A 24,565-nucleotide genomic window follows, 5' to 3' on the forward strand; every position below is an offset into this window, starting at 1 on the left:
AGTGAGGAAGGAGGGCAGCCATTGTTTATATTGAGACCAGAGGCTCACACGGGAGCAAATTCGGCTCCTGTTAAATTTACTTGGACGTAGTGTTATGGAAACCAAAAGTGTACCATTTTCAACACGCTGTCATCAAATCAAGTTAAGTGTTCTTTCTGAAACCCATTATCTATCATTAGTGGCCATTAATATCATTGGGTAGGGTTAGCCGGTTAGAACGCGATATCGCCTCATACTAAAGGTAATTAAGCCAGGTCTTCATTGTTCCATGTATAGTATTTTCTCTGATATAGCTTGTCATATATAGAATCTGGCTTTACAGCTAGCGCCCTTTTGACAGGTCAAGACGAGGAAGACTTTGTGCACCAGTTACTGGGTGATGGAAGCTACCTCAAAGAGGATAATTTGGTGTCTACACCCTAGTTATACCTGGTGGACTAGCCTGCTGTACTATAAGATAAGGAACCTCTTCAATGTATGTAGTTAATTCTGTAGTTTGATTGGCTGCATATAAATTCATTTAATAAACCCCCCCTAATGTGTAGAGGATCGATTTGTGAGATTATGAGATTATTGCAGAAATACAGTCCACTCATTATCATTATACAAATTGCTATCGAAGTATATAAATTAACGTAAATATAAATTCATATAAATTAAATAAATATAAATCTCACAGGTCGGTTCCCACAACTACACACACTCCCCACACACAGTACTACCACTACACACTCTCCTCCACACACAGTACTACCACTACACTCTCCTCCAAACACAGTCCTACCACTACACACTCTCCTCCACACACAATACTACCACTACACACTCCCTCACACACAGTACTACCACTACACTCTCCCTCACACACAGTACTACCACTACACACACTCCCTCCACACACAGTATGACCACTACACACTCTCCCCCACACACAGTACTACCACTACACACTCTCCCCCACACACAGTACTACCACTACACACTCTCCCCCACACACAGTTGCCATGGAAGTGGCTTCCTCTCAAGAAGCAGCTAGATGTACTAGCCAGCTGATAGAGAGAAATAGAGCAGTAGTAGTAGCAGGCATTAAGGAGCAAACAGGGACCAGACCAAAGGAGCGGAGAGACAAGGACAAAAACATGATTAAAGAGATCCTTAAAGAGGTAAGGATGGAGGGAGCTGAGCGAAATGTTGAAAAGGTTTTCAGGCTTGGAAAGTACAACAAGGACAGAGACCGAATGATAAAGGTGGTTTTCATGAGCGAAATCGCGAAAGAGGAACTGCTAGCAAGGAAGTGTTGTCTAAAAGGTGTAGAGAAGTTCAAGAAAATATTCCTGCAGAGGGATATGACAAGGGAAGAGAGAATACGGACAGCAGACGCGAGGAAGGAGCGCAGGGAGAGAGAAGGAAATCAGAGTACCACAACCCAGAACCCTACAATCCCAGAGGGAAGTGGAGAACCCTCCTCAAACAGTGCAACAGCCACAGGGATTGGGGCACCACCCCCACATTCTACCCATCAGACACCCAACCTGCCCCATCCCCTGTCAGCCCCCCACTAAGTACCCACCTAGGGCACCCTCCCCCCTCCCCCCACTCACCCCCCTTCTCCCCCTCACCCCTCTCCCCAGGACCTCCCTTCTCCCCCATGCCCTCCCTTCTCCCACATGCCTTCCCGTCTCTCCCACCCCCATGCCCTCCCTTCCCCCCTCCCCCCTAAGCCCCCCACTCTTCCCCACCCCACCTAAGTCTTCCCCTCTCCTCCACTCCCCTAAACCCTCCCCTCTTCCTCACCCACCTCAGCCCTCCCTTTTCCCCCACGCCCCCAAGCCCTCCACCCTTTTCTCTCCCCCCATGCCCCCTATCTCCCCTATCCCCCACAGCCTCTCCTCCCCCCATGCTTCCCCAACCCTCCCTCTCTTACCCACCCCCTGTACCCTCCCCCTCTTTTCCACCCCCTGTACCCTCCCCCCTCTTATCCACCCCCTGTACCCTCCCCCTCTTATCCACCCCCTGTACCCTCCCCCTCTCCCCCACCACGCCAAGCCCTCCCTCCTCCACCAATCCCCCCGTGCCAGGTCCCCCCAGCTCCCACTCACCCCAGATCCCAAAGGTCCCCCCCAGAAAAGAAGCAGAAGAGAGTCAGTTTCAGGGTGATGTACTCGAACATAGATGGGATCACAAGCAAGACAAGTGAACTAAGGGAAAGAGCACAAGAAGTTAACCCAGATGTAATCGGACTCACTGAAACAAAACTCTCTGGAATCATAACGAATGCCGTGTTTCCCCAGGAGTATACAGTAATAAGGAAAGAGAGGGAAGGTAGAGGAGGAGGCGGAGTGGCCCTACTCATGAGAAGGGAATGGAGTTTTAAGGAGATGGCCATCCCGGGCTGTGAGGAGTTCAGAGACTACATAGCAGGCACCATAACAATGGGAGGACCAAGAATAGTAGTAGCAGTAATATACAACCCTCCACCAAATGACAGGAGACCCAGTCAAGAGTATGAAAACAACAACAAGGCAGTTAACACTATAATTGAGAGGGCAGCCTCTGCTGCCTGTAGAAATAGATCCCACCTGCTCATCATGGGCGACTTCAATCACGGAAAGATTGACTGGGAGAACAAGGAACCGCATGGAGGCGAGGATACGTGGAGAGCCAAACTACTGGAGGTGGCGACAAGCAACTTTTTAACCCAGCATGTCGGAGAACCCACAAGAATGAGAGGCAATGACGAACCAGCGAGACTCGACCTAGTCTTCACTCTGAACGACTCCGACATAAGAGAAATCGGTTTTGAGGACCCAGTAGGAATGAGCGACCACAGTGTACTGGTGTTTGAGTACTTGATTGAAGAAGGGTTATTGAACTCGAGGAGGGATACCGAAACCAAAAGGTTAGCATACCGAAAGGGAAACTATGAGGGGATAAGAAAATTCCTAACAGATATAGCATGGGAAACAGAGCTCAGGGGAAAGACGGCCCAAGATATGATGGATTACATCACGCAGAAGTGCAAGGACGCAGCAAACAAGTTTGTCCCAGTCCAAAAGGAAAACAGAGAAATGAAGATGAGAAACCCATGGTTTAATCAAAGATGTAGGCTAGCTAAGCAGCAAAGTAACAGGGCATGGAGAAACTATAGGAATAACAGGACACTGGAGAGCAGAGAAAGATACCAGAATGCCAGGAATGAATATGTCAGGATGAGAAGAGAGGCAGAAAGACAATACGAAAATGACATCGCAAGCAAGGCAAAGACTCAGCCTAAATTGTTGCATAGCCACATTAGGAGAAAAACAACAGTAAAGGAACAGGTTATGAGATTAAGGATAGGGGCGGAAGGATTCACTACAAATGACAAGGAAGTGTGTGAGGAATTGAATAAGAAATTCCAGGAGGTCTTCACCTTAGAGCAAGGAGAAATTCCAGAGGTAAGTGAGGGAATAGCTAACCAGGAACCACTGGAAGAGTTTGAGATTACCAGTGGGGAAGTAAGGAAGTGTTTACTAGAGTTGAACGTGGCAAAGAGAACTGAGCCTACCACTCTCCATAGTGTATAACAAATCACTGGCAACAGGGGAACTGCCAGATATTTGGAAAGCAGCTAACGTATTCCCGATATACAAGAAAGGGGATAGACAGGAGGCACTGAACTACAGGCCAGTGTCCCTAACCTGCATACCATGCAAGCTGATGGAGAAGATTGTGCGAAAAAAACTAGTGGAGCATCTGGAGCGAAGGAACTTTGTAACACAGCATCAACATGGGTTCAGGGATGGCAGGTCCTGCCTCACAGGGCTACTTGAATTCTACGACCAGGCAACAAAAATAAGGCAAGAATAAGAAGGGTGGGCAGACTGCATATTTTTGGATTGTCAGAAAGCCTTTGATACAGTGCCACACAAGAGGCTAGTGCGAAAGTTGGAGATGCAGGCTGGAGTGAGAGGGAAGGCACTCCGGTGGATAGAGGAGTACCTAAGCAACAGGAGACAACGAGTCTGTGTGAGGAGTGAGGTCTCAGATTGGCGAGACGTCACAAGTGGAGTCCCGCAGGGGTCAGTCCTTGGACCTATACTGTTTCTGGTATATGTAAATGATCTCCCAGAGGGTATAGATTCGTTCCTCTCAATGTTTGCCGACGATGCAAAAATTATGAGGAGGATTGAAACAGAGGATGATAGTAGGAGGCTACAAGATGACCTGGATAGACTGAGTGAATGGTCCAACAAATGGCTGTTGAAGTTCAACCCGAGTAAATGCAAAGTAATGAAACTAGGCAGTGGAAACAGGAGGCCAGGCACAGGATACAGAATAGGAGATGAAGTACTTAATGAAACAGACAGAGAAAGATCTAGGAGTTGATATCACACCAAACCTGTCTCCTGAAGCCCACAGTAAGAGAATAACGTCTGCGGCATATGCGAGGCTGGCTAACATCAGAACAGCGTTCAGGAACCTGTGTAAGGAATCATTCAGAATCTTGTACACCACATATGTAAGACCAATCCTGGAGTATGCGGCCCCAGCATGGAGCCCGTACCTTGTCAAGCACAAGACGAAGCTGGAAAAAGTCCAAAGGTATGCTACTAGACTAGTCCCAGAACTAAGAGGCATGAGTTAATAGGAAAGGTTGCGGGAAATGCACCTTACGACACTGGAAGACAGAAGAGTAAGGGGGGACATGATCACAACCTACAAAATCCTCAGGGGAATCGACCGGGTAAACAAGGATGAACTATTCAACACTGGTGGGACGCGAACAAGGGTACACAGGTGGAAGCTGAGTACCCAAATGAGCCACAGAGACGTTAGAAACAACTTTTTCAGTGTCAGAGTAGTTAGTAAATGGAATGCTTTAGGAAGTGATGTGGTGGAGGCTGACTCCATACACAGTTTCAAATGTAGATATGATAGAGCCCAGTAGGCTCAGGAATCTGTATACCAGTTGATTGACGGTTGAGAGGCGGGACCAAAGAGCCAGAGCTCAACCCCCGCAAGCACAATTAGGTGAGTACAGTACTACCACTACACACACTTATCAACACACAGTACTTCCACTACACTCTCTCCACCACACATTACTACCACTACACACTCTCCCCCTGACACAGTACTACCACTACATAAACTCTCTCCACACAGTACGACCACTACACACACTCCCCATATACAGTAAAACAACTACACACTGTCCCTCTACACAGTACGACCAATACACACTCTCCCACACACAGTATGACCAATACACACTCTCCCACACACAGTACGTCCACTACATACAGTCCATCATACACAACCTGTCCCCAGAGGCCCACAACAATAGGATATCATCAGCGGCATATGCTATTTTGGCGAACATAAAAACTGCTTTTAAAAACCTGTGTAAGGAATAGTTCTGGACCCTGTATACCACTTATGTCAGACCAATCATGTAATATGCATCTCCAGCCTGGAGTCCATACTTAGTTAAACACAGGACAAAGTTAGAGAAGATTCAGTGGTAAGCCACCAGGCTCGTCCGGGAACTGAGAGGAATGAGCTACGAGGAAGGCTAAACGAGCTGAATCTCACGTCCCAGGAAAACAGAAGAGTAAGGGGAGACATGATCTCCCCTTGACCTATAAAATTCTCAGTTCTAACCTAACTATAAATCCACAAGTTGGTTATAATATTACTTAATACCTACTGTTACTGTTTCTTTAAATTTTTCAAAATGATGAAACCCAAAATCATTTGGCTGGGTTTAGTTGTGACGGTGAGCTTGAGTGTGCTCACTTACAGTGTTACCGTTTCTCATACCAGGCAAAATGCTCTAATTAGAGCGGCCCGGGCGGAATCCGAGACCCAGTTCGCGCAGACCAATGGTTGGGGAAGTAAAGCAAGGAAGCTTCCCCTGATCGGCCGTCTGGTCTCGTCTCCTCCATCCTGCTCCTTCCCGGATGAGATCCCCGTCTGGCGGCTGGTTATGGCTAGCCTGATGAAGGGAGCCATCCTCGCTACTACAGTTTCTGTCCTTCTATCCCTGCTGAAAACTTACTTTGCTTGGCCTCATTATGGTCTTAAGCCCGACGATATGAAAAACAAATTAGACCAAAAGGTCTCCATAAAAAAGAAACACAAAAAAAAGAGACCAAAGTCTTTAGAGGAAAAGGCGATAGAGGAACAGGCGTTGGAGGAAAAGGCACGTTTGAAGGAGGAAAAGGCACGTTTGGATGAGGAAAAGGCACGTTTGGATGAGGAAAAGGCACGTTTGGATGAGGAAAAGGCTTTAGAGGAAAAGGCACGTTTGGATGAGGAATAGGCTTTAGAGGAAAAGGCACATTTGGATGAGGAAAAGGCTTTAGAGGAAAAGGCACGTTTGGATGAGGAAAAGGCTTTAGAGGAAAAGGCACGTTTGGATGAGGAAAAGGCTTTAGAGGAAAAGGCACGTTTGGATGAGGATAAGGCTTTAAAGGAAAAGGTACGTTTGGATGAGGATAAGGCTTTAAAAAAAAAGGCACGTTTGGATGAGGATAAGGCTTTAAAGGAAAAGGCACGTTTGGACGAGAAAAAGGCACGTTTGGATGATGAAAAGGCACGTTTGGATGAGGAAAAGGCACGTTTGGACGAGGAAAAGGCACGTTTGGATGAGGAAAAGGCACGTTTGGACGAGGAAAAGGCTTTAGAGGAAAAGGCACTCTTGGATGAGGAAAAAGCTTTAGAGGAAAAGGCTTTGGAAGCTTTCTTCGCCGACGTCGCCGCCCGCGCGCAGGAAATAATAGAGTTATAGTAGGACTACTTCAACTAGCTGAATGATGAAACTTGTAACGAATATCAAAGTTTTTGACCTCAAATTTACCTCAACGAGTAAATCCGGATCGAGAATGAGCGACAGCAATGGTAAGTGCATTTACCTATGCGACACAAGACTGCAGAACAGAAAAAGTTAAGGAAAGGGAAATGAGAGAGCCCAATCGGTTAGTGTGCCTAAGGGGGCATTTGAATGGTTTTCGATCCAAATATGCAAAAAATGAAAACTGGTTCGATTTCAATCAAACTTTTTTGACGAGTTTTATATGAAAAGAGTTTCATCTTGTCAAAGTCTCATCATCGAAGCATAAATAGGAAGGGAGAAAAAAATATTGAAGTAGGTGTCAAAATTATTCCAAAATGTTCAAAAACGATTATCAAACACAAGTGTCAACTGAAATCATACCTATGACTCTCAACTATCACAATAGCATATATTAGAAGAACATTATAATTAGTATTATTAGAAAAATAATTAAGTTAATAAAAAAAGATCTATTTTTTTCATTTTTTTTTTATCGGATGATTTGCATGAAACTTATACACCTGACTGCACGTAAGCCTATCTGTAAGGTGCCAATTTTGGAGGAAACTGGTTCATGACAACCTCAACAACAGATGGCAGCACCTTAGACTTTATTATTTTCTTATTTATTTTCATTATTTTCAAGTAACATTAAAGTTCTTATCACTCATTCATTTTTTATTCAATTTACATGAAACTTACACCTTATATGTAAAGTTTATGTCTCTAAACTCCGAAGGAAGCGTTTTTTCCTAAGTTCATTTATTGATTTTATAATAGCAATAAACATGACATATATGCATAGTTTTTTGGGGGGAACTTTGACTATTTGTATTAGGAAAACTAAAGATGTTTTGGAAACTCCTAAACTTCAGATCCTTTATTTATGTGTCAGAAAAGTATCATAGAATGATTATATCTGAAAAGGTGAAGGGTGTGAAGTCACTTGAAAATGTGTAATTTTTGTTGAAAAAAAATTATATCTTCCTTACCACTACTTCAACCATTCCCATCCCAAATCCTTATCCTGACCCCCCCTTCCAAGTGCTATATTGTCGTAATGGTTTCGCGCTTTCTCCTCATAGTTCCATTCCATTCCCTTTCTATTTAGGCTGCAGTACTGAAACTTGGAACAACTTTTCCAAAACCATTCAAGTGCGCCCTATGGACTACCTATGAAGAAAATACGAGGGACAATGAACACTGCCCAGCAGAGTGCCAGTGGTGTTATCCCAGGGTGCCAGTGGTGCCATCCTAGGGGTGCCAGTGGTGCCATCCCATAGTGCCAGTGGTGTTATCCCAGGGTGAAGGTGGTGCCATTCCAGGGTGCCAGTGGTGCCATCCCATAGTGCCAATGGTGCCATGCCAGGGTGCCAGTAATTACCTAAATGTAGTTACAGGATGAGAGTTACACTCGTGGTGTCCCGTCTTTCCAGCACTCTTTGTCATATAACGCTTTGAAACTACTGACGGTCTTGGCCTCCACCACCTTCTCACCTAACTTGTTCCAACCGTCTACCACTCTGTTTGCGAGTGTGAATTTTCTTATATTTCTTCGGCATCTGTGTTTAGCTAGTTTAAATCTATGACCTCTGGTTCTTAAAGTTCCAGGTCTCAGGAAATCTTCCCTATCGATTTTATCAATTCCTGTTACTATTTTGTATGTAGTGATCATATCACCTCTTTTTCTTCTGTCTTCTAGTTTTGGCATATTTAATGCCTCTAACCTCTCCTCATAGCTCTTGCCCTTCAGTTCTGGGAGCCACTTAGTAGCATGTTTTTGCACCTTTTCCAGTTTGTTGATGTGCTTCTTAAGATAAGGGCACCACACAACCGCTGCATATTCTAGCTTTGGCCTAACAAAAGTCGTGAACAATTTCTTTAGTATATCGCCATCCATGTATTTAAAAGCAATTCTTAAATTAGAAATCATGGCATAGGCTCCTCGCACAATATTCTTTATGTGGTCCTCAGGTGATAGTTTTCTATCTAGAACCACCCCTAAATCTTTTTCTTTATCAGAATTCTTTAAAGATTTCTGGTACCATCTAGCCAGTGGTACCATCCCAGGGTGAAGGTGGTGCCATGCCAGTGGTGCCATCCCAGGGTGAAGGTGGTGCCATCCCAGGGTGAAGGTGGTGCCATCCCAGGGTGAAGGTGGTGCCATGCTAGTGGTGCCATCCCAGGGTGAACGTGATGCCATGCTAGTGGTGACATCCCATAGTGCCAGTGGTGCCATCCCAGGGGGGGCAGTGGTGACATCCCATAGTGCCAGTGGTGCCATCCCAGGGGGGCAGTGGTGCCATCCCAGAGTGCCAGTGGAAGGATGCGCGCCGCCCTGGTTCCCTGCAGTCGTCTGGTGGTGTGCCCGTGGCCGCTGGTGCCCCGGTGGTGGTGTCCTATGTCCGGCCCCTCCTGTGAGGGTGTGTGTTGGGGACCTGGGGGACGTGTTGCCGGCGTCGGTGATGCCACCGAGTCACTGGTCGGCGATTGCTGAGTTACTGCTGAATGACGAGCCGGGGGAATTCATGGTGGGGGTGTTCCCATGATGTGGGGGATTGTGGCAGTTACTCGCATCAGGAGTGATACCATTTGGGTCCCCTGCTTGCGGGTGTTTGTAGCTAGGGTTCCGGATGATATGGTGTCCCCGGAGGGTGAGCGAGACCCTTGGGGGTGGTTACGTTGGGAGGAGTTCAATGTGCGATTCCCACGGGTCTTGTTCCCGGGCAAGTATGTCCGCTGATTGGCCGGTGTTTTGCAGAGTGTGTATTCTCTTCATGTATTACCTTGTGTTACCATGTTGTATTGTGTTTCCTTTTTACTTTTACTTTTGTTTATATTTATGATTTGTTTGTGTGTGCATTGTCTTGTGTTATGTTTAATTTTATACATTATGATGTGTTTTGTTGTCGGCCCTTCTGGCCGGTGTTTGTTTTTGTTTTCTATTGTTCCTAAGTTTTGTTTATTTGCTTACATTATTTGCTTGTTTGTTATTGTCATTGTTTTTTAATTTGTCTTAATGTATGCTGTGTTTCTCATGCGTTCCTCCATTTTTGTTAATTATTGTCCTGTGCTGTCGGTCCTTCTGGCCGGTGGCTTCTGTATTTTGTTTTTGTTTTCTCTGATATTTTATTGTATTTATTGTCTTTACCTTGCATGCTAGCATGTAAAAAAAAAAAAAAAAGTTAGCTGATTTGCATAGCATGACTAGGATTTTTTTGAGGTGTAGAAATGATTAGCCTATTAGTATAGTGGCTTGCATCCAACTGAGTTGCTAGATGGATGAATTGAGGTGCGGCATTTGGATAGCTATTTGATGGATGTGAGGACAGTTGACTAGCTTATGAACACAGCTACTAATCCGCTGTGCTGCCAGATGTGTGGTAACTACTTGTGGATTATAGTACGATATCTAGCTATGGGGTTTCATAATTGCTGTTGTGTATAAAACTAGAAAGAGAGCTATTTATTAAAATTAATTTTGTAAACTAATACTTTAAGTGGGGTCCCCTGGTTGTATCAAGCATAGGGTGGACATGAATATGAATGAGATTGGAAGGAAATATATAGTTGCTGCATCGTATGGGCCAATAGGAGTTCTGCAGTTACCTTTATTCTTATGTTCAGCTCACCTGCTTTGCTGCCAGGTGTACGATTCTGCTTAAATTGCGGTACGACTTTTGGGCAGCTATTTTAGTTTTTGAACCCATCATTGCATAATGATTACAGTTGTGGATGACTAAAATGTATATTCTTAAACCTCTGATTAGGTTAGGTGGGGATGGTTAGTCTAGCCATTTTGAATAATAATATCAAATACAGTACATATGCAGGTAGGACGCCTAAGGCCACATTGGTCGTCTGGTGATGTCACACATAGTTGACCAGTCAGGTGCTGTGGCGCCTTAAGACCTATTTGTTAATGGGAGCTAATACCATATCCACATACTGAGGTCGCTTTTCGTGATGTCGCTAAACAACGAGTCTGTAGAAATGTATTTGTTTGTTATATAATAAGTTAGGTTAGATAGGGTTTATGAATTGAATAACAGAAAATATGAGCAGTGAGCGAAAATACGAGCAAAGGTAGCGGAATATCGTCTCTGATGAAGCACAGAGTACAGTTGAGGTATTGAGAGTGATTAAGAGTTCGCACTAATGTGTGAACCTCCTAGGACCCGCATTTAGCACGTCGGCTAGAAGCTTTGAGCTCATTGGTGCCTCGTACCGCATTAGGGATGATGACATCAGAAAAGAAGGTGACTGCAGAAGGCCTTATTTCAAAACATGAGAGGCTTGCTTTTACTCAATGTAGTCCATATATATGAACATTGAATGAGTATTTTGATTTGTTATATTCTATTGCAAGGTGTTGGGAGATATGTTTTTTTTTAGCGAATTTGAGATGTGCATATATATTTATGCAGCACTATTGGATTACTACTGAAATCGCAATGAAGTCACCAAGCCTGGCAGGGGACTGCTTTCATACAAATGGATGATAGTGGGCTTTCACTTTTTATTTTTGGCCTATGCTCAATAAGCAATCTCCGAAGAAGGACTGACAAAGCTTAAATTTCATTCTGTAGAAAGGTGAAGAAATAGGGGGACATGATAGAGGTGTGACTGAAAGTACATGATAAAGGGGATATTAATTTAAAATAGACTAGGGTTGATGGTATTTTACATTAGGTTTCAGGGGTCACTGTTGTAACACAAAACACACGACTCACATAGCGGCTTTTTAATCCCCTTGAATGTGCCTGTGCAGGAACGCTGAGCGGCTAGCTGGTGACGTCATTAGCGATGTCTGTGCAGGGGTCACTGGGGTAACGAAAAAACAGTGTGCCAGATCGAAGCTGCTAAATCTCACTGGGATAACGAAAAAACAGTGTGCCAGATCGAAGCTGCTAAATCTCACTGGGGTAACGAAAAAACAGTGTGCCAGATCGAAGCTGCTAAATCTCACTGGGGTAACGAAAAAACAGTGTGCCAGATCGAAGTCGTCGGAAAAAGCAAAACGGCTTTGATATGGCACATTCCACACTACTGGCTGGGGTGGGTAAGGGGCAGCCTGTGGTATAAATGGAGTAGGTATAGGTTGGGATGGGTATGGGGCAGCCTGGGGTGGACATGTTGGGAGGAGTTGGGTGGGGATAGGAGGATTCACTTGTGTATCCATGGAAAACACCCATGATCACCATATTCCACCACACTGAGACTCGTCTCTTGTCTCACGTGGCAACCCGAGACACCTAACAACTCCACAAAAAATCAACAAACATTTACCATCAATGCCAAAAAAATAACATAATCCCTGAAAACTTCCCTGTGCCAGTTCTTGGCTGTAAGGATTTTGGAAATAACAACCATAGTATCTCTAGCCAGAGAGCAGTCATTCATCATCTGCGTTGTTAAGACAGGCGCTGACAGGTGTCTTCGTCACCCCAGACCCCAGGCGAAATGAATGAAATTCCTCTCTTATTATCTGTGACCCACATTCGGAATTAAAGAGACGAAAGATATGGAGTTTACTCTACTGAACACTATTAAAAATGAAATAAAAAGATTAACATACAAAATAGTTAAAGTTACAAAATTACTTTACGTTAAACCAGATTAGTGACGTTAAATGCTTGGACTTTATTCAATAAACACTGGTTATACGCTTAGACACTAGATGGAGCGTGAATAAATAAATAAAATAAAAAATCACCGCTGAACTAAGCGCTGAGTCAACAAACAAAAAAAGTATCTCGCAAAATCGCTTAAACGCTTAAAAATTCAGTTTTTTTTAATATACGACTTTTAAACAAGGACGACGTTAATAGCTCGCAATAATGAAAGCCACAGACACTTGTAACACACATTAAACATGCTAATTAGAATTTTCGCCAAAACCTGAAGTTTCCCAAACTGGATTCTGAAAGTTTTCCAGTCACCCAAACTATGGAAAACACTAAAATCGACAAAAATGAATTTTACTCCTCCCTGATAAAAAAAATATTTCTTCTAACTGGCGAAGACTACAGAACAAACCCTGAACTATTTAGCATTGATTTCACACACAATTCAAATTTATCACAAATTAAGCCAAAAATTGCCGCCAAGTGGACTTAGAAAAATTCGCACATGATTTTCACAACCAATTTTTGTACAACTTCGCGACCACGTGTCCGCAAAATCTGCTGTACCACCCGACAACAAGACAATTCTAGTAACAATGTCTCGGGAACCTACAACTTAACTAGGGAAAAACTTTGAAATTACAAGGGGAACGTAATTTTATAGGACACTCTTAACAAAACGATAGTTATAAACTGTGAACACTGAAATGGAAGGGAATCATTTAATTTAAGGGAAATACTAACGTCTACTAAACGAACTCGATGTAAACCTATAGCATTTTCTCATCCGCTCACGACACCGCCAGACCCTAGTGACCTCGGTCACCGGAATTCCATGGATACGCAGCTTCCCCAAAACAGCTATGATTAGACTGCAGGAATGATGTACCACTCTCGCTGCCAGCATCTAACTCACCCCGTTACCCGGAAAATCCTACCTCATCCCTGAGCTAACCACGGTGGCCTTTATGAGTTTACCGGAAAATTTTAAGCAGTTGGGTCGCCTAACACGCTCTCGGAGAAATCCCAAAGAATCCATTCATTTCAATCCAAGTTCCATTTATTCCTCAGCCCTCGACAGCTCTAACACGAAACTGCAGTTGAAAATATGGTGGTTTCCAACTCCCCTGAGTCAATGGCAGAAAGTCGAGTACGTACTTAATCCCATCAACCCAAGGCGGCCTCAACCTAACTGCCTAACTTAACTGCCTTACGTAACTGCCTAACTTAGTACTAGAGTAGGTGACCTAATGGCCACGACTCGAGAGCCTTTCTCGAATTATTGAGAATCTGCTGAAAACACCGCTGCTATCATTGTAACACGGGACGGGGTTTTAAGCTCTACTCTGTCCACTACCCTGCCCATAGATCTCCTAATTCCAAGACCCCAGAGCCCTACTCGTCCAGCCCTCAGCCCCACATCACGTGATCCCAGACGATCGACCACCTTGAGATTCTAAAAAACACGTGACATCGAAACTAGGCTTTCTAGCAAACTCAAGGGATCTTTTTGCGCCGCCACCACCAGACCAATACCACATGCCGCCAATTAATCGAGTATGGACCAATTAATTAACCATTAACCACTGAGGTAGGTCATCCCCAATTTCGTGGAATGGGAGGTATTAGTTTACGTTAAATTTGGGAATTCAATCAACACAAGGGAATATCTCTGATGCTAAAAGCCTCGGTTGCTTGGGGGTATGACTGTCGACTTAACCCAAATAAACCAGACTCGTGGAGAACAGATAGCCAGGACAATAAGTATATAATATTATTCATGGAGATACTCAAAAATACCAAAGAAAAATCGAAAAAAAAGTTAATTGATGCAAAGCTAAAGAAATTAAATAATAAAAATCACTCCCTAATTTAACACTCCCTAAAACTTGAATATTCCCAAAAAGATTTCGTAAAAAGAGGCAGATGTGATACTATTAATCTGTACAAACTCTTAGCATTCTACCGTAATCTTAGAAACCAGCCAATGGTGTTCTGGTCTCTGGAGGTTGAGAGGGATAACCTCCCGGCGCTGCTACAGGAATCACACTGCGATCTCTCCAGCAAAGACTGACCTAAGGCTAGTATCCCTCCGCCTGGTTATCAAATTTCTAAGTAGTGTTTAATTTATCAAACTTATCTCATTTACTGAACAACCCAGATGGTTGAACTCTTATTAAAACTGATGGTAATTAAATTAGGCATCTTGAAAAACACAATATCAAATTACAATAATTGCTAGTGATCTGAATTTGAACTTCGTGAAATAAATGATATGGAAAGTTGTGGAATGTCAGACGCCTTACCCTTGACCCAGGTCGGGTCGAGTACTCCCCTCGATGAAATAGTACCCTCCCTACTGTCGTTACTTTGTGCCCGTAATTGACCCTGATCTTTTACTCTACATACATGTAATTTATCATACATGTTGACCTAGCTCAAGACCTTGAACCGGAATTGGTTATTACTGTATTTTTTTTAATTCTCATTACATGTTACATTACTACAGAGAGCCAGTCATATTGTAATTCTAAGTGCTAATCCCTTTAATCCCTGGGGAGATGATCTTCCCGCACCAAAGTCAGTTAGACTACCCTCTCACTCTGCTATCAAGACCCATATGATCTCATGTAATGCGTATGACAGAATTTATAATTTATACAACAAGCTTTAGTTTGTTACAGTCATTATTACTAGCTGTTAAAAAATTTGACATTTATGTATCAGCCAATACCGTTGAAGTGTTTACTGACCATTTATTGCGAGCATAAAGAACTCCAATCAGATGATATTCAGGTGGTCTCTACTGTTGCAAGAGTACAATCTAGTCATCAACCATATTCCAAGAAAATTAAATGGCGTAGCAGATGCACTTTCTAGATTGCCTAAACCTCGGGAAAATTAGGGTTGTACAACTACACAGAGATGTATATATATTATTGTGTATCAATTGTTTATTATATATCATTTAGTATTTGTTTAAAATTATTTTAAAATCTGTTTGAGGTGTTAAACCTATGAGATAAGAAAATGTGAAATTCATTTATGAATTTCAATTTTTTTTTCCAACGCAGCTTAAGAATGGTGTTAGGAACTTTACCTCCTGTGGAGGTTAGTTCCTATTATAAATTGTTGGTGGACACATTGGAGAATGTTTTCTTGAAATAAATCTGCAGTTGATAACTGGTAGCTCGTGAGTCACCAGTAATACTCCACCAAGCTAAGTAGTACCATCTCAGCTAGAGTTTGTTTAGGAATAATGTGTACCTGAATTGCCAAACTATGTGAGGGAAAAGTCGACTCATTAAAAAAACGTGCATGGAGAATAAGGTAAATTAAGTCAATAAAAGGTTTGATTGTAAATGTAAAGAATAGAATATTCGCGCTATCTGGACGCGCCGGCGCGTTCGGTTTCGTCTAACGTAAATGCATAGTGGATATAAAGTTATGTCTACTTTTAAAATATTTGTATAAAATTCAATTTTTATCCGATTTACTTTGGGTTTGTTTCAAACTGCGCGCTATGAGGCTCTCTTTCTCACCACTAGGCTGCATGGTACAATAAGTTCATGAAAGGTGTGGATAACTTCGATCAAATGGTATTTTGTCCCAAACGGGTTGCAGGTGGGTGACTTTAGCCGTTTATACTGGTAATTCTTCCCCCATATCATGTATTATATGCATATGTCTGTTTAGGGAATTTTATTCCGATCAATATACAACCAAAAATAAATGTGTGCAACAAGTATAATCTTGACAAACATAACAAAAGTAAAAGTATTTCGTGTGTGTTTGACGCTCACTGATATGTTCCAGCGTTGTTTTATATTTGTCGCTATTCTAACTTACGCTTTGTTGATATTTTTTACCTATGGGCACATAGAACATTCTATTGCGAACACATTGACATAAAAATGAATGACGTACATAGAAAATTAATGTCATGAGAGTTAAATAAGTATAAACTTTCAAAGCGCCGTGCGTCGTCCCGTCACCGATACCTGGTAACAATTTCACCACTTTCCACACTCTTGCGGGCGGGCTGCATCATTATTCTACGCTTATATTCATATCACCGTGTTGGGAATTTCATTGCGAGTCCATTGATACCAAAATTAACGCTGTAGAACAAGTGTGGAGGTGATTACAATCCCAAGAGTAAAAACATTTTGTTGCTGATGGGCGCCCACGGCGAGTCATCTACGTAGTTATTTATTTGGTGCTGGTATCCCTATATGTTTCGTGACTTATTTTACTAATGTTCTTCTAGAGAATTTTATTGCGAACACGTTGGTACCAAAATGAAATACGTAGCATGAGAACTAAGGTCAGAAGAGTAAAAAGAGTATACACATTTTTGTTTTTACGCTTAAGCGATATTGTCACTGGTTGACAGGTATGGTGGCTGTGTGCACTGATCCAGTTTTGGGACTCAGAGCCAAAGGGGTGTCTAAAACCCGTTTGGGAGTTTTAATAACCAAGTTGTTATCTTCAGATTGAGCTTGAGTTGTAAGGAGTACAATTATCGTCAAATTTGTAGTGTATCTACAAATTTGTAGATGTAAATTATCGTCGATGTAGTGTATCATATACATATAAATCTTTGTTTTATGTACTTGGCTGTTTTCCTGCTCCTTGAATTCCCCTTGGCTCAAGTAAAAGCCTCTGTTTCCCTAGACAACATTTAAACGTCATGACCAAACACCCCCAGATGTGACAATTTGCACGTGGTTTGGCTATTAACATGGCCTCTGTGACCTAAGCCGGCTAGACATTGATCCACGTGATGTTCAATCTGTTTTGCTATTTTGGGCCAGTAATACCTGTCTGCTTTATGGTGCGGTCCTTACCAGGATGCACACAGTGTGGGGCGTCATGGACAAGTGTCAACACAGTAGGTACTATCGACGCTGGAATATTAAGGTGGTAATATCCACCTTAATATAGTTTGATGTATCATTCTGGCAGAAGATCCAAGCATAACCTGGCGGTGGAGCACGTGATTTAAGAGTACTTGTTCCTTGAGTGGCAAGGGGGGCTTGACTGTAAGAGTCGTGTTTGGCTTCATTAGAACACTTATGATCGGTGCCCACATTGGGTCTTGTTGTTATGCCATTTCTACATCTTGCAAGTCTCATGAAGGGTATTCAACTTGAATAGGAGCGACACAGCTGGAGAGGGCATCGGCAACTACATTATGCCTGCCAGGTAAGTACCCAAACGTGGGAAGGAACTCTTGTATTACGAGCGACCAACGGGCAACCTTGCCTATTTTTTTTTAACAAGGAATTAAGGCTTGGTGGTCAGTCAGTACATGGACAGGGTAGCTGTAGATGATGTCTCTGAAATGTTTGAGAGCCCACATTACAGCTAAAGGTTCAGGTTCTGTTGTCGAGTAATTCTTTTTCTGCTTTGGAGAGGATTCGGCTTGCATGTGCAATTGCATGTTCTTTTCTGTCCCTAGTTTGTGATAGTACGGCTCTTAATCCAATATTACTGGCGTTGATGACCAAGAGAGTCGGTTTGAAGAAGTCTGGGAACTTGAAAATGGGAGCAGACAACAAAACCTCCTAGAGTGTTTCAAATGCTTTCTCCTGATCAGCTGTCCAAACGAACGGCATGTCTTTCTTAAGAAGGTGAGAGAGGAGATGCAATCTTGAATAGATTGCTAGGAGATGAATCTTGCTAGGCCTATGAACTTTTGCACTGCTTCAACATTATCAGGGCAGGATAGTTCTTCACAGCGTTTATCTTTGAGTCATGAGTGGTGAAGCCTTGTGACTTGACATTATGGCCTAAAAACTTTATCTCTTACTTCATAAAGGCACATTTGCTAACTTTGAGTTTCAGAATTGTTTCAGCTTGTTCCTGAAGGACACGTTCTAAATTTTTAAGGTGGGATGGTACATCCTTGGAAATAATTATAAGGTAAACCATGAGGGTATTACTTGCCATTCATCGGAACAAGTTTGTCATGAGTTTAGAGAAAGTAATAGGGCTCCTGCGTAACCCAAAAGGCATGCGGGTGTACTAGTAATGGTCGTTAGTCACTGAAAACGCTGTTAGTTCTCGGCTTTCTAGTTCAAGTAGTATTTGCCAAAATCCTTGCAATAGATCAAGTGTATAAAAAACCTTACTGTGGCCTATATTCTGCAATAAGTCAGTGAACACGGGAAGTGGAAATCTATCAGGAATCGTCACTTGGTTAAGTTTTCTGAATTCAATGATGGGACGAGAAGAGCCATCCTTGTTGGGTAATAATATCAATAGAGCATTTCATGGCGAGATACTTTCTTCAATAACACCTCCGTGTAACATCTCGACAATAAGTCGGTCTGCAACAGCTCGCTGTGAATGAGGCAAACTGTATGCGGGTACATAAATTGGTCGAGTACCTGGTTCATATAGGAATTTTGTGAGTGATGAGATGTGTCAGTCCAAGTTGTTTTCCTATCAGTGCAACAACAGTACGATGTTTGTTGAGGATGGTCAGCAACTGAGCTTGGGCGTCTGGGAATGCAGTGGGACTAAAATGCTCAGGTGAGACCGCTAACTGATTTCAATTTGTCGTGTGAGGGAGTGCATGAGCTAATTGTTCAGATGAAGCCTCATCCACTACTCGCACCGGTAATGAATAATGGGTGAAGTCTACAGCATGTGTGTCTGATTTGAGATGAATGTTGGAATTGGTAGCACTGGCAACATAAACAGCAGTAGTGTCGTTCTGTATCTGATGTATCTTCTTGAGGTTATCTTGAGATGATTTCGGGGCTTAGCGTCCCAGCGGCCCGGTCCTCGACCAGGCCTCCTTTTTGTTACACCGTCCCCCCCCCCCCCCAAGAAGCAGCCCGTAGCAGCTGTCTAACTCCCAGGTACCTATTTACTGCTAGGTAACGGAGGCATCAGAGTGAAAGAAACATTTTGCCCATTTGTCTCTGCCTCCACCGGGGATCGAACCCGGAAGCTCAGGACTACGACTCCAAAGCGCTGTCCACTCAGCTGTCAGGCGCCCAGGATAGTTCAGCGCCCAGGATGGATCAGGAGCCCAAGATGTAAGTATGGTTCTATGTAGGTACCTTTTATTTGACATGGGTCACTGCTATTACGTGATCTTGGACAGGTACACCAGGAGTTTTGACAATAATCTTTGTTAGTGCGTGAGAATGTAGAACTGTGTATTGGTGTAATATGCCTCTGACTTGCTTGATGTTAACCTCCAGGTAAGTAAGGTAATGAACAATTGCTGGGACCCCTCGCAAAGATTCATTGACTTCACCGACCTGTGAGATTGTGTGATTGCGTGATGGACTCGTGTCGATGTCAGTAAGTGATTGAGTGATGGCTTATTTTGGATGTGACTGGTAAAGTGTATCCTGGCTTTCACTGCTTGCTTTTATGTAACTGATTTAGTCCCTATAATATAGTCACAGAAATAGGCTAGGAAGAACAAATAGAAAATGCAAACCTAAACCAATGGCTGGAAAAAATATATTCAGTTGCTCTAGAAATATGCTCAATCCACATACTCCTACGAAAAAAGAGGAAGAGATGCAGACCAGAACGAGAACGACGTTCCCTCTATAGGCAAAGAAAACGAATCACGGAACGACTTAATTGAGAGTCACACCCAATCTCAAGAACGACGAAGAATGCTAGGTAGAGATATAGAAACGATTGAACTAAAGCTACAAGAATCGTACAGTATCCAAGAGAGACAAAGCGAGCTGAAGGCCATCAGTGAAATAGAGAGAAATCTGAAATATTATTTCTCCTTTGCAAAATCAAATCAATAAAAAAACTACATCTACTATTGGGCTCATGCAAAAGAGAGATGGAACTTTCACAGATGACAACAAAGAAATAAACGAAATACTGAGAAATATCAGGGGTTGGTAGTTTTATAAACTTGCTACCGAACTTAAATTTACTTCTGGCTAACAGCGACCCCAACCACTCCCTGATAAAATTAGATCGACCATGGCAACCACATTGCTGCTGTATCCAATCAATTAGTAATGTACACTAGAGTGCATACAATAAGTTGGGAGACCACCATGTAATAGCTGTATACTCGGAGAGGGGTTTAACGTCACTTTTATTTGTGGAACGGTTCCAGTCTGGCCTATTGGTCATGAATACACACCCTCTCCAGCCACCGTGACCTCCCTCCCCCCCACACTCTCCTTGTTCCGGTCTGATCTCCTAATTCCCCTTTACTATACTATTTTCCAGAGGATCTTCGAGTTGATGGAGGAACTTCGAGGCTAGAGAGGAAATTAATGGAGGAACTTCGAGGCCGGTGAAGAAGTGTATGCTGAACTCTGTGGTAGAGCAGCACTCCTTTGTGAGGAGTTGACTTCAAGCAGTGTAGAGAAGCTACACGAGTCGGTGTGGAAGCAGTGGTGGAGGGTCACTGATATTGGATTAGGACTTCATTGTACAGCAGACTAGAAGAAGTGCCTTTCCTGATATCTTGGAGGACCTAGAGATATGCATTGGTGGTGAGCCTCTAGGAGCAGAACAGAGGTTCATGGTGGACACACATATATATATATGGGGAATGCTTCAATGCTTACTGGCATGTAAGTCGCAATGAAAGGTGAGAGATTGATTTCTTCTTTTGTTGGGGGATACTTATGTACATGTTTCTGGTGTTTCAGCCCCAAGCTAAATTTCATATGCTTTTAGGGCTGAGGATACAGTATTGTTGTGGCAGAATTTTAGCCTCATTTATTGAGGGAGTAGTAAGTGGTCAGCCAAGAGTTGATCAGCCACTTGATATGGACAGTTGGTGAAGCCAAGATATGATATCGGAATGCTACCAGGTTGTAGCACTTTAGAGTGTTGTATGATAATGTTCTATTTTATATGTTGTGTTTTAAGTATGTTTTCTTTGTATATTAAATATATATGTTAGCTGGCTTTTGCTCTTGTCCTGGTGAGGTTTCCCAGAAAGCAATAGAGAGAGAGAGAGAGAGAGAAAGGGTCATGGCTGTGGACAGGGTGGCAGAAGATACTAATTCACGAAAGGGGGGATATAGGAAATCATTCCAAACAAGGAGAGAATGGGGAGTCACGGCGGCTTGAGTAGGGTGTGTACACAAGACAACGAAGCCAGTGTTGGAGCCACACCCCCTAAATATGCGATGCTTAACCCTTCTCCAAGATCAAGAGGTGTACAGGGTGATCTCTTCGGTAAATTACAAGCACTCCAGTGACCATTACTGGTCGACCGATGGTAGCGAGTGTGGCTACCGAGGTCGGTTGTTCGTTCCCTCAGGGAGTGGATGGGGACGTTGTTCGCCTGTACACAAGTAACAGTCTGGTGCAACAACCATAGCTCCCTTTTGAAGGTTTAAGTCCAAAATTCCCATCCCCTCCTCAGGGCAGAACTCCTAAATATGTATTTTTTTTTAGTGTAGGCAAGAGAGATACATAATAATTTATGAGTGGAAAATAACAGAGTGGTTGGTCCCAAGCCTGTACACAGAAATAGCACCAAATGAGACCAGAAGGCATGGCAGGATGAGCAGAATACCCCAGCTAAAAAAGTAGAGGTGCAATAGGTACCATGAGAGAGAACTCTATCAACATCAGAGCCACGAGACTGTTCAACACGCTTCTCCTACATGTAAGGGGCATATCTAGCCGGCCCAGTGTTCAGTGTTCAGGAGAGAACTCGATAAACACCTACAAAAGGTACCTGATCAACCAGGCTGTGAACCATACGTTAGGCTGCCAGCAGCCACGTCCACCAGCCTGGTTAACCAGTCCAGCAACGAGGATGCCTGGGCGATGACCGGGCCGCGAAGACGCTAAGCCCCGAAACCAACACAAGGTAACCTATGGTTAGTGATCTTGTGGTAATGGCGAGCACAACAAAGAGCTACTACTGTGTCACTAACTGTTGTTTCCCAACTGTAAGCATCGATAGTTACTCGGTAGTCTCTCATAGAGTTCAGTCGTAGTACGATGTCTCCTGGGATATTATCTACTAGTAAACATCTAATGGTGAGTGATCTGTCATCAACTATCAACATTCCTCCAGAAACTCCACTAAGGTTGGGGACAGATGGCGGGCGTACGACAAGTCTGTCATGTATGTCAAGCAAGGTTGCTTGTGTGATGATGTTGACTCTAATACCTGTGTCTAGGAAAAAATTAACTTGTCGACCTTTCAGAATGGCTGATATTAGGGGTTGGAGGTTTTAACAAACTGGATATTCTACTCACTGGCGAACAAAGACCCCAACCACTCCCTGATAAAATATGATCGACCACGGCAGCCAGACTGCTGCTGTCGTCAGTCACCAACAATGGACACTGGAGTGCATATAATAAGTTGGGAGATCACCTTGTAATTACTACACACTCGGAGAGAGGGTTCAATGTCACTTTTATTTGTGGTACGGCTCCAAAACTGTCCTATTGGTCATGGTACACACCCTCACGAGCCACCGTGACTACCCCACACTCTTGTTATTTTGTGATGATCCCCAAAATCTCCTTTATAGATGTTACTGACCTCTGTCCATCAATTTGCAACCGTTTCTATCTCTCTCTTACTATTCAGGAAGCCGCACCAGGACAAGAGCGAAAATCAAGCTGTCATCAGATAAACATTTATTACATGGAAACACATACAAAAATATATAGATAATATTATAGTACAGCTCAGCATCCTTGACTGCTATAAACCTCTAACACTCCGTTAACATATCGTCTGCATCAAATAAACTGTATTAGGCTTCGTCTCTATTTGTGGCCCACAACCTACTACCTCCTCACTGCTTAACACTGAATACTTGGCACATAAAAATATCTCCAACATGAAAAGAAATCAATCTCTCACATTACACTGCGTCTTTCATTCCAGTATACAATCAAGCACTCCCTCATACATTATCAAGGAGTCCATACGGTTCTCTGTTCTATTTCCAGAGGTTCATCACTAAGAACATCTGTCTGGGTCCTCAGAAGCAGGTAGATACTCCTGGAGCCCTTCCAATATCTGCTGCAACTTGAAGTCCCACTCAAACGTTTGTGAAGGTCCTCTCTGTGTCTTCATAAAGAAACGATACGTGCTCCCCTACACTTGGAGTTCAGCTCTACACTTGAAGTTCAGCTTGTAACAGCTGAAGCTGTTTTAAATAGGTGATTGTATGGAAGGCAGTGGCATACGCCCTTGTATAAAATATGTAGTGACATGGTAGTCGACTTGACATTGGAGCGGGAGGATCATATCCCCTGGGATTAAAGGGATTAGTGGTTAAGATTACAAGATGGCCCATCTCCTTTACTTTAAAGCAACATATAAGGAATATTTCAACATAATACAATAATTACAGTAATTAATTAACTAATTTGGCTTATGTATGTATGTTAGGTTTACATGTATGTAGAACGAAGGTTGAGATCAGGGTGGTATACCGTCACATAGAAATGACGTCATGTGGATGGACTAGTTTGTGTTCCGGATGACTCACCATGTCAAGGTCACGCGGCACAGAGAGTGACCACATTAGTAATTCACAAAGTTCAAATTCAGATCACAAGCCAATATTGTAATAGGAAATAGCCTTTCCCTAAGATTCCTTTACAATTACCATCAGTTTAACTATCTGGGTTGTTCAGTAAATTTAAGATTAGTTTGTTAAATTAAACCTTGCTTGGTAAATTGATAAACCTGGCGGAGTAATATTTACTAGCCTAGGTCAGTCCTTAGATGGGGACAAGTCAGACTGTGTGGGTTCAGGAGCAGCACTGGGAGGTCACCACCTTTCCTCCCCAAGGACCAGAACTCCATCGGCTGGTTCTTAGATTAAAGGTAATAGTTTGCTAAAGATTTTGTACAGTGACTGTTCATGTTTACCTCTTTTTCTAGATTTAGATTAGGGAGTGATTCTTATTATTTCACATTGCTTAGTTTTTGATTAATAAACGCTGTTAAGATTTCCTCGATCGTATTTTTGAGTATCTCCATCAATGATATTATGTACTTTTTGTCCTGGCCATGGTCTCTACGAGTCTGAGTTATTGGAATGAATCAGTCTGGATACTGCAAGCAAGCCATGCTATCTTAACTCCCAAATATATCCCTTTGTTTTGTTCGAGTAAT

Source organism: Procambarus clarkii, chromosome 72, assembly GCF_040958095.1.
Source record: "Procambarus clarkii isolate CNS0578487 chromosome 72, FALCON_Pclarkii_2.0, whole genome shotgun sequence".
Lineage (NCBI taxonomy): Eukaryota > Metazoa > Arthropoda > Malacostraca > Decapoda > Cambaridae > Procambarus > Procambarus clarkii.